The 12,360-nt window shown below is 33.5% G+C and overlaps 1 long non-coding RNA gene across 1 annotated transcript; it reads right to left on the bottom strand.

Moving 5' to 3' along the window:
- Positions 1-3,055: 3,055 nt before the first annotated feature.
- Positions 3,056-4,817, bottom strand: LOC149179686 (uncharacterized). The gene is made up of 2 exons (XR_016257398.1): positions 4,411-4,817; positions 3,056-3,457 (listed from the first exon to the last, which is right to left on the bottom strand). It is a non-coding gene; the product is annotated as an uncharacterized LOC149179686 (long non-coding RNA).
- Between the last annotated feature and the right edge of the window lie 7,543 nt (positions 4,818-12,360).

Here is a 12,360-nt window from a genome sequence, read left to right as displayed (position 1 = left end):
ATCACCATATCTTTGTCACAGTTTTAAACATATATTATGATGTTATGTCAGTTCCTTTCACTATATCATTTTTGACATTTTCCAAGAGTTGCACTTGCACTCCCACCATTGTATTCATATCAGTTGTACTCTTCAGTCCCATTTTGTGGTCATTCATCTAACATTAATATAATTATCTTATCTTCTTATCTCTACATTCTTATGTGGATGTATTTTCTTTATTTTGAAGTTGTCATTCATCTACCAAGGCTCATTACACAATCCTAGAGAATATTGATGACATGATTCCTAACTCTATGCATCAAGTTTGGCTAACAAGGTCTTCAACATGGAGGAAAGATTGGAAGTGGAATAAGACAAATTTCACTAAATATAAGCATGTTGATGTAGATAAGTGGCTATCAACTAGTTGATTTTAGATAGGACTGGACATGATTTCTAACTCTATATATCAAGTTGGACTTACAAAACCCCCACTATGGTGGAGAAATTGGATGTGGAATAGGACAAAATTCACTAAATATCAACATGTTGATGGATATAAATGTTTATGCCAAAATTCCCTCTTGTATGATACATTGAGCAAGTTACAAAAATTAAGTTGAAATAAGGGATTAGTGTTTTCACCTTTGTAGATCAAGGAAGCCATTAATAGAGCCCAAGAGAATGTTCTTTGTATGGTATCTTACATGGTGGATTTGGAAAATTTGCCTAGGTCTACCTTGGCATAAATATCTCTAGTAGAAGTGCCTGTTTTGGTTCTCTCTTTGCTCAATCTACATAGAGCTAAGTTTCTACCTTCTATGAGAAATTTAAGCCGCCTTCATTACCTAGCTAAGTCATAGAGCTCTAAGCAACATGGCAATTGATCATAGTAGATGTTCTCTTTTTAGAATGGAAGAAAAGAGATGTGATGTTAATCACAGTCATCGAGTAAGAAGCTTATCAAGCTATGACAACTCACAAATCCATGTTAGATATATACACATATTATTATTCAAGTTTAGAAGATGGAGTTATGTGTGGCCAACCCAAACAATTGGTTGATATTTACAAAGCACCTTCTTCACTTTTGAGGAAGGAATGACCAATGCCTCTCTAGCCCACTCAACATAATATAGACAATCCCAACACCATGAGGGAAAGTCTTGCCATTGAGGTGGTCATTTTCTTAGGGAATATTGCCATGGCTATCCATCTCCTCTTGCTCATAAAAATGACCAAGTTTCTTATGGTCACACTTTATGTATTAGTTCTTGAAAGGCCCTCTAAAGCCTAGCCATGATAATGATGGTTGGTAACAAACTAGTCACAATCTTAAGTCAATTGTTGAAGAATGCAGGATAACCCTTAAAAATCAAGATTGCGCTCCACCTGGGGCTAGACTATTGTCATCTCCTACTTGAGTAACATGCTTGGCTAAGGCTTAAAATATCTACCTTTATATCATAGGCATGTGTATAGTGCATCATGTGCTCAAATGGCGTAATTTTCGCATCGTGCAATTTTGGTTTTAAGTTCACATGTTTTTTTTAATCCTATTTAGAATTATCGCTTAAACAATTTTTATTTTGTATAAAATGTCTTATTGCTCATATTTATAATTAAAAAAGATATCATATAATATATATAACCCAACCTAACAACCCCAACCCCAAAACTTAAAGTTTATTGAAATTCCATAAAAATAATCACCATTCAAATTTGTCAATCTCCATATATCCTCTCATACTCTTCACCACAAATAAATATTCAATTATATACTTCAAACACATTGAAAAAAACTAAACATTATAATATCGATATATACACAAGTAAATATTATACAATTTATTATTTTCAATAATTTAAATACATAAATAATAAAGTTACAATTCACCTATTGTTTTTGTAACTAGCCCTGCACCCTATCAAGAAAAAGTTAATTATCTTTGAATTGATAAAAACACCTTCATGGTAAAACAAACTTGATTCTTACCTCGGAACAATTATATACACGTACCTCTAAAGAATCTAAATAATTACTCTCCTTCATCTCAAAAGTATTACACTTTATTATTGTAATAGCAAAATAGCCCTGTGCCCTATCAACAAAAAGTTAATTATCTTTGAACTGATAATAAACCTTCATGGTAAAACAAACTTGATTCTTGCTCAGTACCTCGACTTAGTTTATTCTCAAAAGCATAATGGCCATGTAGAGTCTCTTCTAGGTCAAGCTTGCAAATTCAAGTTATCTTGGTCAAGTGTGGTAAAACATTGTTCAGACACTTCAAGCTTATGGCAATTCCAAACGAGAGATAAACTCTTACCTTCTTGTATGCAACCATCACTACTTCACCATCCTAAACATTCACACCGAGGTTATAAATGGGGATGACGGAGGCAAACTCTAGGTAAAGTTATGGCTCAGATCTTATCATCTGGGAGAAAAATTTTCATCGCTGTATTCTAGAATTGTGAAGAGTTAGTTGAAATAATGTAGTTCAGATCTCCTTGTCACTTGGTTGAGATTTTGGTTTGGATTTAGCTTCCGTCACATCTCAACTTTTTAAACTGATCTTGTATTTAAATCATTTAGGTTTATTGGTTCATGATTGAATGATAAGTTAAGAGCATGTGTTTTCTCCTAAAAAGTCACAGCTTCAAAACCAGAGGAAGCTACAATATATATGCCTTTGTAGCTGCATGAAGGTATATGCATTGTCCCATAGATAAGAAAATTTCATACACCTTGTCAATGACCTTAAACAAAAAAAGTGGAAAGGCCAAGGTTCAAATTATGATACCCAACATTAAATAAACATAAACTAAACACCAATATGGTATTGTTGAAATATTGCGTAATATTAACTTAAACAAAAAAATATATATATGGCATGACATATAGAGTATACTATTAAAGATATCGTTGATTAAGACATGGGTTATATACCTTGTGAAGTGCTTACAAGGATAAGCTACATTATAAACTTCTCCATTATAGCAAAACTTCCATAAACTGGAAGACAACTAAACAATTCAAGTGACTAACAATACATCCACTTCAACGATATTTAACAAAACAAGAAGCATGAAGATCCCTTCCATTGTCCTCCATTATCTTACCAAAATGTATGTCGCGCCTCTTTCAATTAGTAAGAGCGAAAATGCAAGCATGCCTACAAAAAACCCAACTTCCATGATTGGATAGATAATTAAATTTTTTCACGGCTGATGCTACAACAAAAAGATTGAATGGATGAGTAATGAATGGGTTAGCCACTTTGTGGTATTAAACAACCTCCTTAAAATCTTTGCAAACAAATATCCTTTTACAACAGCCTTTACATTTCACCTCATTTGAAAAGGGGCATTTAAAAGACCTTTTGCTTTTTCTTCTTATTTTTCTTCTTCTTAGGCTTAAACACCTTGTCAGGACCAAGTCTGGTTTGTCAAGCTCCAAGACTTGCGTCTCCTGCATGAACATAAATATAGCATGTCAAACAGTAGCCAGAAGATCAATTCTACTTATAACCACTTCCCGATCAATATCAAACCATTTTATCCATTCTACTAGAATTTTGTTATGAAAAGGATTTTAGTGACCAATATGATGACAAGAAAACCTCTTAGCAATCACATCTCATCTGCTAACTTCCCATTATGGACACTAGACAAAACACACATGGGTGGGGTCTAACATAATTCGAAATGTCTTACTGGTTGAACTCCATGCATCTGTTCATCAGGCTGTGGTTTAGTAGTAACTGAGGTCGCTTACCACCACAATGACCCAGGTTTGAAACCTGGTGGACACACATCGCCTGTTAAAGGGCCACATTCAAGCAGAGAAGGGACCGCATTTATACAGTTGTTGTCCATGTACATTATAGAGAGTTTCATAGGCCCCATATCTAAGCAAAGGCCATTTTGCTAGCAGAAAAATCCCAACTCCAAGCATCTGGCACACTGAGAATGAGTGTATTCTAAAAAGCTTAACTTATCACACAAACAAAATACTGTTGTGCCGTGTTTCACAATCTATTAATACAGGATCTAGAAACATGTATATACTGTTATTGAAGTAAACTGTATTTTGCGCCATATTCAAAACCTTTAGAGAAGAAACACTGTATTTTGATCCATATTCAAAACCTTTGAGAGGAGAAGCGTGCTTGCTAATTGCAGCAACCTTTCATACATAATATGTTGAATTAGCAGGGGATTATAGAGCTAGAATTTGTCTCTCAAGGTTAAAGGATTTCTCGGAACCTTTTTCGTGTATATAATGCAAGCAAAATTTCCATGCAATTGCACTGTTGAAATGTTTCCAGCAGCACAGATCTACTTGTAAGACCACAACAACAAAAAATGCGAGCAAACCAGAAACATACATAAGCGAGAAGTGTTGCTCAAAAAGGTACAAACCTCTATACCCTCTGAAAAGGAATTCACATGCCGAATCCTCTTTGTCGATTTTGAATTTTCATCTGAATGTACCTCAGCACAGCGGAATCGCAATTCAGAGCGGGAAGTGAGCTGCAGAGCGTAATCGCGCCGGTTCGAAATGGTCACCCCGCCGGTTCGAAATGGTCACCCGCGTGAGCTGCAGAGCGTAATCGCGCCGGTTCGAAATGGTCACCCGCGCGCCATGAATTCCAGCTCATCGCTGATGGGTCAGGGATGTCAGAAGAATGCAGGGAATGTCAGGGCTGTCAGGGGAGGGTGGCGGAGAAAGAGGGTGGCGGAGCGGGGAGATGGTGGTGGAGGATGGGAGTAGTCCCGATCGCCGGAGCCGGACGATTTTCCGGCCGGTGCCGGAAAAGGGGCCATTCTACAGCCTCCGTAGACTACTCGTTTACAAAAATGGTTGTTAAAGGAACTAGCGAAATCTCTAAAAATAGCTTCAATTTTCTGAAACTTCCCATGTCGAAATCAATTTGGGTCCTTATGCAAAAACCTCAGATTGCAAATTTTCGAAATTTTTCTCGTTTTGTCTGGAATGGGCAGTCGAAATTCACCTCATGGGACCACCTACGAAAATCGATTTGCATGATTGATTTCTTGAGTTCGTTGACTTCATATGATCTTTATTCACTGGAAAGATTCTGACGTGGTAGTCAAACTTTGTAGGGAAGTCTATTCTAGTCATGAACACCTCTTCAAATCCTTTTTCCTTGCATTTGTTTATGTATCTTAAGGTGGGTGTTGTCTCATCCATGTTTTTCACTGCTTACACTTATGGTTGACAGAGAGTGAAATACCACCTAATGGACGGACACAATCATTTCTTGCATCTTCTAGACGAAGAGATATAGATAGATTCATCTCTGTCGACCCCCACCTAGATCCTTTTCCTATTTAGAAGGGCGTTTATGCCCAAATGAGGGAATTATTTAAATATTTGAAAGTGTCATGCCACATCCATTATCTACAATGACAAGGACAGGTATTTTTCAGCCTTATTATAATAATCCATTTTAATCATTATGTCTAGCCGAGATAGACCGAGAGTAGTTTTATATCATCCTATGTTACCCTGGTGTGTAAAAAAGTAGGATTCTAAGGCCCAATTACATCATCCACTTGAGTTAGCATTGGTCCTCTAATTCTGTTATCATTAGATGCAACACCACGTGGAACTCCCTACACAACTCCGTGAGACAATAAGAAACACTAACACGATCAAAACTTCCAAATAGTGATGTTTTAAAAAATTCATACCATCCAAAATGACAGACATCAAGCTTGTCTCTTTTGAGAAGATAACCAAGAAATGTCCCAAATTCTAATGATTGTTTGATTCTGGACAACTGCTTAAAAATAAACCCGAGGCAACTTTGATAGTGGAAGAATTTACCACTAGAGTCATTTCCTTAACATGGAAAGTTATAGGTATCTTCACAGTAGAATTGAAGCATGAAACTTGGCCGCAACAAAAGATAGTTGAATAACAACAAGCTCAATACAATAATTATAATATGGGTGCTCGATTAGCTCATAGACACAATGTCTTGGTTTATGTTGCTAATTGACATTAAATAGCTCTCATGAAATTGTCCCCTTTTCCAAACATTTGAAATGAAATCATGAGGAATTTTGTCATTCTAATCATTTTTATAAAAGCAAGAATGTCTTTTCTTTGTACAGTTATCAATAAATGTTATCCAACGCCATCAAATTTGCAACTTTAATCCTGTATTAGTAAATTTTCTTGAAGGTCTTTTATATTTTAGTTGTGCCAAAATGAGCTACAACACTAGTGACAAATCATCACCAATAAACCACATGCATATGCCATGCATGCCAAAAGTAGCGAGAAAAACATACATGAAACTTGGTACCTACAAGAAAAACCCACTGTCACTGTTGATGCCGATGACCTCATGCACATTCCTACTCTTCCTTTCCATTCTTGCTCCAAAAATCCAAGTATGCCACACTCTCCAAGAAAACTCTAAGTGTACAAAATTGAGAGAGATAGAGAGAGGAAATAAGAGAGCTCCAAAACTGAACTAACCAAAAGTTTTTGAACTGATCTTCATAAGCATTTTTATCAATGAAGCCTCTATTTTCTTTATTTTCCAATATTTTCTTTCAATTTCCTCCCCACATGCAACCTATGACCTTTCACCTCTTTTTTCTCCTAATTCCCATTATTTTCCTAAATAAATGTGCCAAAAATGTCATGTTTCCTTTCCACAACCTTAGCCATTAATAAACCAATGAACACCCACACTAGGATGTATTTCCAAACATTCAACTTGCAATAAGTGTCCCATCAACCATGGTTATTATTTTTCCTTTATTAACTTTTATTACATGGAATTTTAACTAGGGTTGTTATAGGGTAACTAGGAAAAAGGGATTACCAAGCAACTATGAACTGCAATATACCACCTTGGTAAACCAAGGATTTACGTACTTGTAGGAAATATCCTTGAGTGTCATGTTCAGTGTATCATGATATACAAGGTCGTCAACTTAGTTACGTAAGATGAGGATAAAAACCTATGGTGGACTTTAGAAATATATTCGACGGTATGTGTTGAAGTGCAGTACACGTTATTATTGTATAATGCATAACCATATGATGAGAGCATTCCCATATACTTTTCATGTGTGGAGTACCATCCAATATACTCCAAAGTACGTGGAGAAAGGTTTGATACACTTACTTACGTGGAATGGGATTTCACCCCCGGGATGCAATACTGGCAAAAAATGACAACTACTATGTTTATAGACATTAGAACACGTCTCTAGCCTAGACCTATAAATGTTTGTGTTAATATTACAAATTCTCCTTAGGTTGATTCAGTAAATTTTACAATTGATCTTGAATTAAGTTTCGGTTTTCAAGGCTCACTACAAATTTCACCTGAATATCCTAAAAGATGCAATCTACCATGATGAAATTAAATTTTTCCTTCAATCAAAATATATCTTTGGGAAGGAAGAGAATAAAGAGTATGCAACACACAAGATGTAACAAACAAAATCTATCAACTGCAATTCCCCTAACGCCACTGTTCCAATTCCAATTCAAGCACAAAACCCTATATGCAATGCAAAGAGATTTTTCTTTTCAATTCCTCTTAATTTTCAAAATTAATTGAAAGGTAAGATGTATGTTTAATCACTTATAAAATAAACTATTCAAAACGATGACGGGAACACCAATTATTTCAAGCATTCAATGATCAAACAATTAGTTTTCTAATGACCTAATGACAAGAACAAGGAAAATATAAACAAATCCTTATCAAAGGCACTCAAAACCAAAAGAAAACAAGATGATGGCTTGCGAGGGAATTAAACACACTCAGGGACATGTCGATGGTTAAAAGTGACCTCATCAACATGTAAGGGAGACAACTCAGTGAAAGCCCCAACTAAGCTCTTATCAGTTTTATGTAGTGGTTCTAACTGGTTCAATTGGGTCCAGTTACCCCCTCTCTCTCTCTCTCTTTCTCTGTTAGCTTGTGGTTTATTTGTCATTTCCCAATAGAAATAGAGAAATCATATCTACCCTCTTGCAGAGCTCTTGCAAGAAAGAGATCCTTAAGTTGACTCTACGGATAGGCCAAGATGAAACTAAGTTTTTCCCCTATGTACATGGACTTCTAGAAATCCATAATTAAATCTAAATGCAGATCTACTCTAATACGCAATTAAAACTAATCCTATCTCGAATTGGGAAAAATGATATCCCTCTCTCAATTCAAGAGAAGATGGACTAACTAACTAGGGGAAGAGGACTATTTATATGATTGAAGTCATTATATACTTTTCATCAATTAAAGAAGTAGTTCATTCAATTAATTAAATATAAAACAAAATGATAATGTTCTTAAACAATAAATAGTTACTGCCTAATACATTCCTATTTCAATGAAATTGTATTAATTCTATTTTTTTTTCTGCTCTTCAAAGATATTTCTTAGAGAACCTCAATAGCATAAAACAATTGATATGAAAATAATGCTCAATATCATAATGCAATACACAATTTAGAACAAGAATTAAAATCAATTGCGGAAATTCTGGTAACAAAATGATTAGTTTACATTCCAGACAATAGTGCACATGAAATGAAAATTAATTAAAAGCAAACCAAAATCACATTATAAGAATTTTCTCCTTGAGTAGCTTCAACTCCTTGGAGAAATTGCTAACAATAGTGCAAAACAATTCTTCCTCTTAAAGCCAAAAATGCTACATCTCTCTATAACTCAACTTTTTGTTCATTAGAAAAGTGCATATGTTCAGCAAAAACATTAGAGAGATTTCCCCTAACAACTCAGATTTGAAGGTTTCCTTTCACCTACAGTTATAATATCCTAATACAATATTGTTTTCAGAGCCTCTAGTTGCATAGAAGAGAACCCATTCCTTATTCTCAAAACTGATATTTAATAATTACAAGAAATCTCAAAAATAGAGAACTATTGAGAGTAGTTTTCCAAATCCTGAATTAGAACTGTAAATTCCCAATTTTCCTCTTTGCTGGTCTCTTTTCATTGCTCCAAAATTCCTCATATATAAACTTCTCCAACTGATCTCCTGGCTACAGACCAATCAAAACTAAAAATAAATTAAATTGCACACTAAAATTAGAATTAGAAAATATGGAAAAAAACAACTCCCATGAAATTGCTAAATTAAAATAAGTGAAATCCAAAAAAAATCAAAGATGTGATTGCTTCTAATGGATCTAATTAGATTTTGAGTAATGTTGGATGATGAATTAGTGACAAAAATTTTCCAGCCAATGAAATTTGCCCAAATCAAAATTTGGAGAAACTAATTATTGTTGCAAATTCGTCACTTTGTCTTCTACTGAAATTTTGGGTTAGTAAATGATTAAATTTGCTAAACTCATCATTTTCTGATTATTCTACCCAATCTTAGCTTTCCAACAAGTTATTGTGGGCTTCATTTGGTCAAGTAAATCTCTAAATATACCTTTCCAATATTAACTCACCAAAACTACCAAAATTGTTGAAAAATGCATGCCTAGCCCAAATAGAGCATTTTAATTAAAATTTCTCATTAAAAATAAATTAAATTATTTTTTTGTTAATTACACTAATTAATTAAACATACAAATTAATTTAAAATTATTAAATTGTAATGATAATTAATTAATTAAGTTAATTAAATTAATTACAAATTAATTAAATTATAAAAAAATAAAAAATTTAATTTTAATTTAATTAATATTAAACCATAATCTTTAAATAAAAAATAGTATTTAGTTATTATTAAAATATTATATGTAATCTGCAACTAATATGAAACCACACTTAAAAAACAAGCTTTATATAACACACCTTGTTTCATCAAACCTTTTATATAAAATAAACCTTATATGTTTCACCAAACATGCCATCAGAGGTTTCGAATTATAGACCTCAAAGAATGTGATCTGTTAAGGTTATTAATTATCAGGAGTTTGAATGGGCCGTCGGGGTTATATATTTCGAAGGTCCTAATACGGAAGAAAGGAGGATAGATAAGCAGTTTCGAGGGTTGCATTTCAGAGATATTTTTTTAATGGGAGGTAGGAAATTTAAAAATGTTGAAATGAAGGTGAAGATGAGGGGAAAGGAAAGAGAGGAGGAGAGGAGGGCACAAGGAGGGGAACTCTCTTGTGTAATATGAAAAAAGTTTCAATCTTAAACTACAGTCACGGTATGATTTTTGAATTTTGGAAGTTTTTATAATTTGAAATTTTAATTTTTTTTCGAAATCTGATAGCGTAAAAGTTAATTAAATATAAATACAAAATAAATATTTACAATCAATTTGTAAAAATTAAAATAATATACATTTTGCACATTTTTAAATTGAGGTGGTAAAAATCACCGAACTTCGAATAAGCACCATTTGCAAGCCGTACATCCAAATGAGATGAAACAAGAACTAATTGAAATCTAGTAAAAAATCAAATGCAATGAAGAAATCAGAATAGGAATTTGAAGAAATAAAAAATCTTGCCAAATTGTCGGACACTTAACCAAAAGAAAACATTAAAGATAAATTTGGCCAAAATTTACGAGAAGGGTCCCCATTATTATTATGAAATAAAAAGTTTAAAATGGGAGTATTGTGATTTCACCACAAAAATGGTGACACACAAGGAAGAAACGATTATCTCTGGTTAACATATGATGAACTTTAGTTTACCTAAATGTTAAAAGTCAGGAATTTTACTAAGCCTTCAAACAATAAAACATTTTCCATGGGTTTCACGTTAGTGATTTAAGAAATATAAGCTCTAAAAGGTAAGTACTCGAAGAATATTGTGTCTAAACTCATGAATCTGAATTTTAGGGAATATTTAATATTTAAGATTACCTCATATGAGTAATAGAAGAAGGTTCATATAAGGGGTTTTTTTATAAAGAATATATCCCTCAATATGAATGGTCTTTGATATTGCTTCGCTACTAGTGAGCCTGGTCAATACCCTGTCGAAGTTGTCCTTAATGCCATACAACCATTGCCTCGCTACCAATGAGCATCCATGGACCCGATGAGTTTACTTGTATTTCCCATGCTTCCCCTTTTAATCACCGTTTTGATAAGCACATTTTCGAATTAAATTTATGATGTATCTGAGTGAAAGAGGTGGGATGGTAAAAGAGACTTAAGAAAATGGATATAATACTTCCATAATGTTGACTACATATTCTTCTCTATGACTATCTTTCAGAGGATTTTATCTGAAGTAGAGGGATGGGAAGGATCCTTTGAGTTAAACTCAGGTTAGTTCTTTCCTTTAAAAGAAGAACTATATCACTTAGAAAGAATGCATGTTCCTCCATGGAAATTATTTAAGGCTAGAGGGCTTTAGAATTCCAAAAATATATATCTTTAAGGTAGATAAAAACCCATGAATAGACAGAGTACAAATTTCCCATGTTTGCCAACCACTATTGAGTGAGGAAAGTTCCTTCCAAATAAATCTTGGCGGTATCACCAAATCCAATCCATAACCAAAAGAAAAAAAGAAAAAAAAGTCCAAACTAAAGCGAAAGAAATCAACAAACTCAAAAAATGTCATATAGGAAAGAAAAAATGAAAGAAAACCCTAAATTAAAAAATGACCCCAACAAGACTAACTATAAATATACCTCAACAAAAGAGTAAAATAAGACAAGAATGTGTGTTTGTCTTATGTTGAGATTTTAATAAATTCTGTATTACATAGTTATAAGTAATTAGGCTCTCAAAAAGTGAATAGTAGTTATGAGGTAAAATGAAGCCAAATGAGAAGTTTCTATATTTTGCAAATTTTCTGGTTTCAAACCCTGCCTAAGAACATATTAACAATTTTCTAATAAAATTATTGCTTGTGAAATAAACTAAAAGGTTAAGGGACTCAGTGATTTAGCTGATTTGGAAAACATCGCTACTTCTGTTAAAAAACAACCGATAAGGAGAATGAGTTCCAAATCTGAGCTGGTAGGTGTGAAACGATTCTTGAAGTCCTCCAAAATAGATTTTTATATTATCAAAACTAAAAACAAGGTTCAAACAAAAATGTAAGGAAAAGAAAGGATGAAAATGGGCATATGAGGCTCACCATTTGAAGAATTTCATTAAATTTTACTTGAAAGACACCGATTTTCTCTAACAAAATATAACCTCCTTTTTTATTAGAATTAAAATTATGAATAAGTTGTACTCTTTGAAGTTTCATTAAATTTAAATTAAAGCGAGCAGGAAAGCTAGGAAAAAAATAATGATTCATGTTAAGGAAATCATGAAAATCAAGATATCATTCTCAATTAATTGCAACAGAAAATGTTCTCTTCTTGTATCTTCTGATTTTATATCAAACCCCAAATATTCATATAATCTCGAGAA

Source organism: Pinus tabuliformis, chromosome 3_2 (assembly GCF_031772625.1).
Source record: "Pinus tabuliformis cultivar Carrire ecotype Pingquan chromosome 3_2, CPIR1, whole genome shotgun sequence".
Classification (NCBI taxonomy): Eukaryota; Viridiplantae; Streptophyta; class Pinopsida; order Pinales; family Pinaceae; genus Pinus; species Pinus tabuliformis.
Note: the sequence above shows the minus strand (reverse complement) of the source record. Positions and strands in the feature narration are given on the sequence as shown.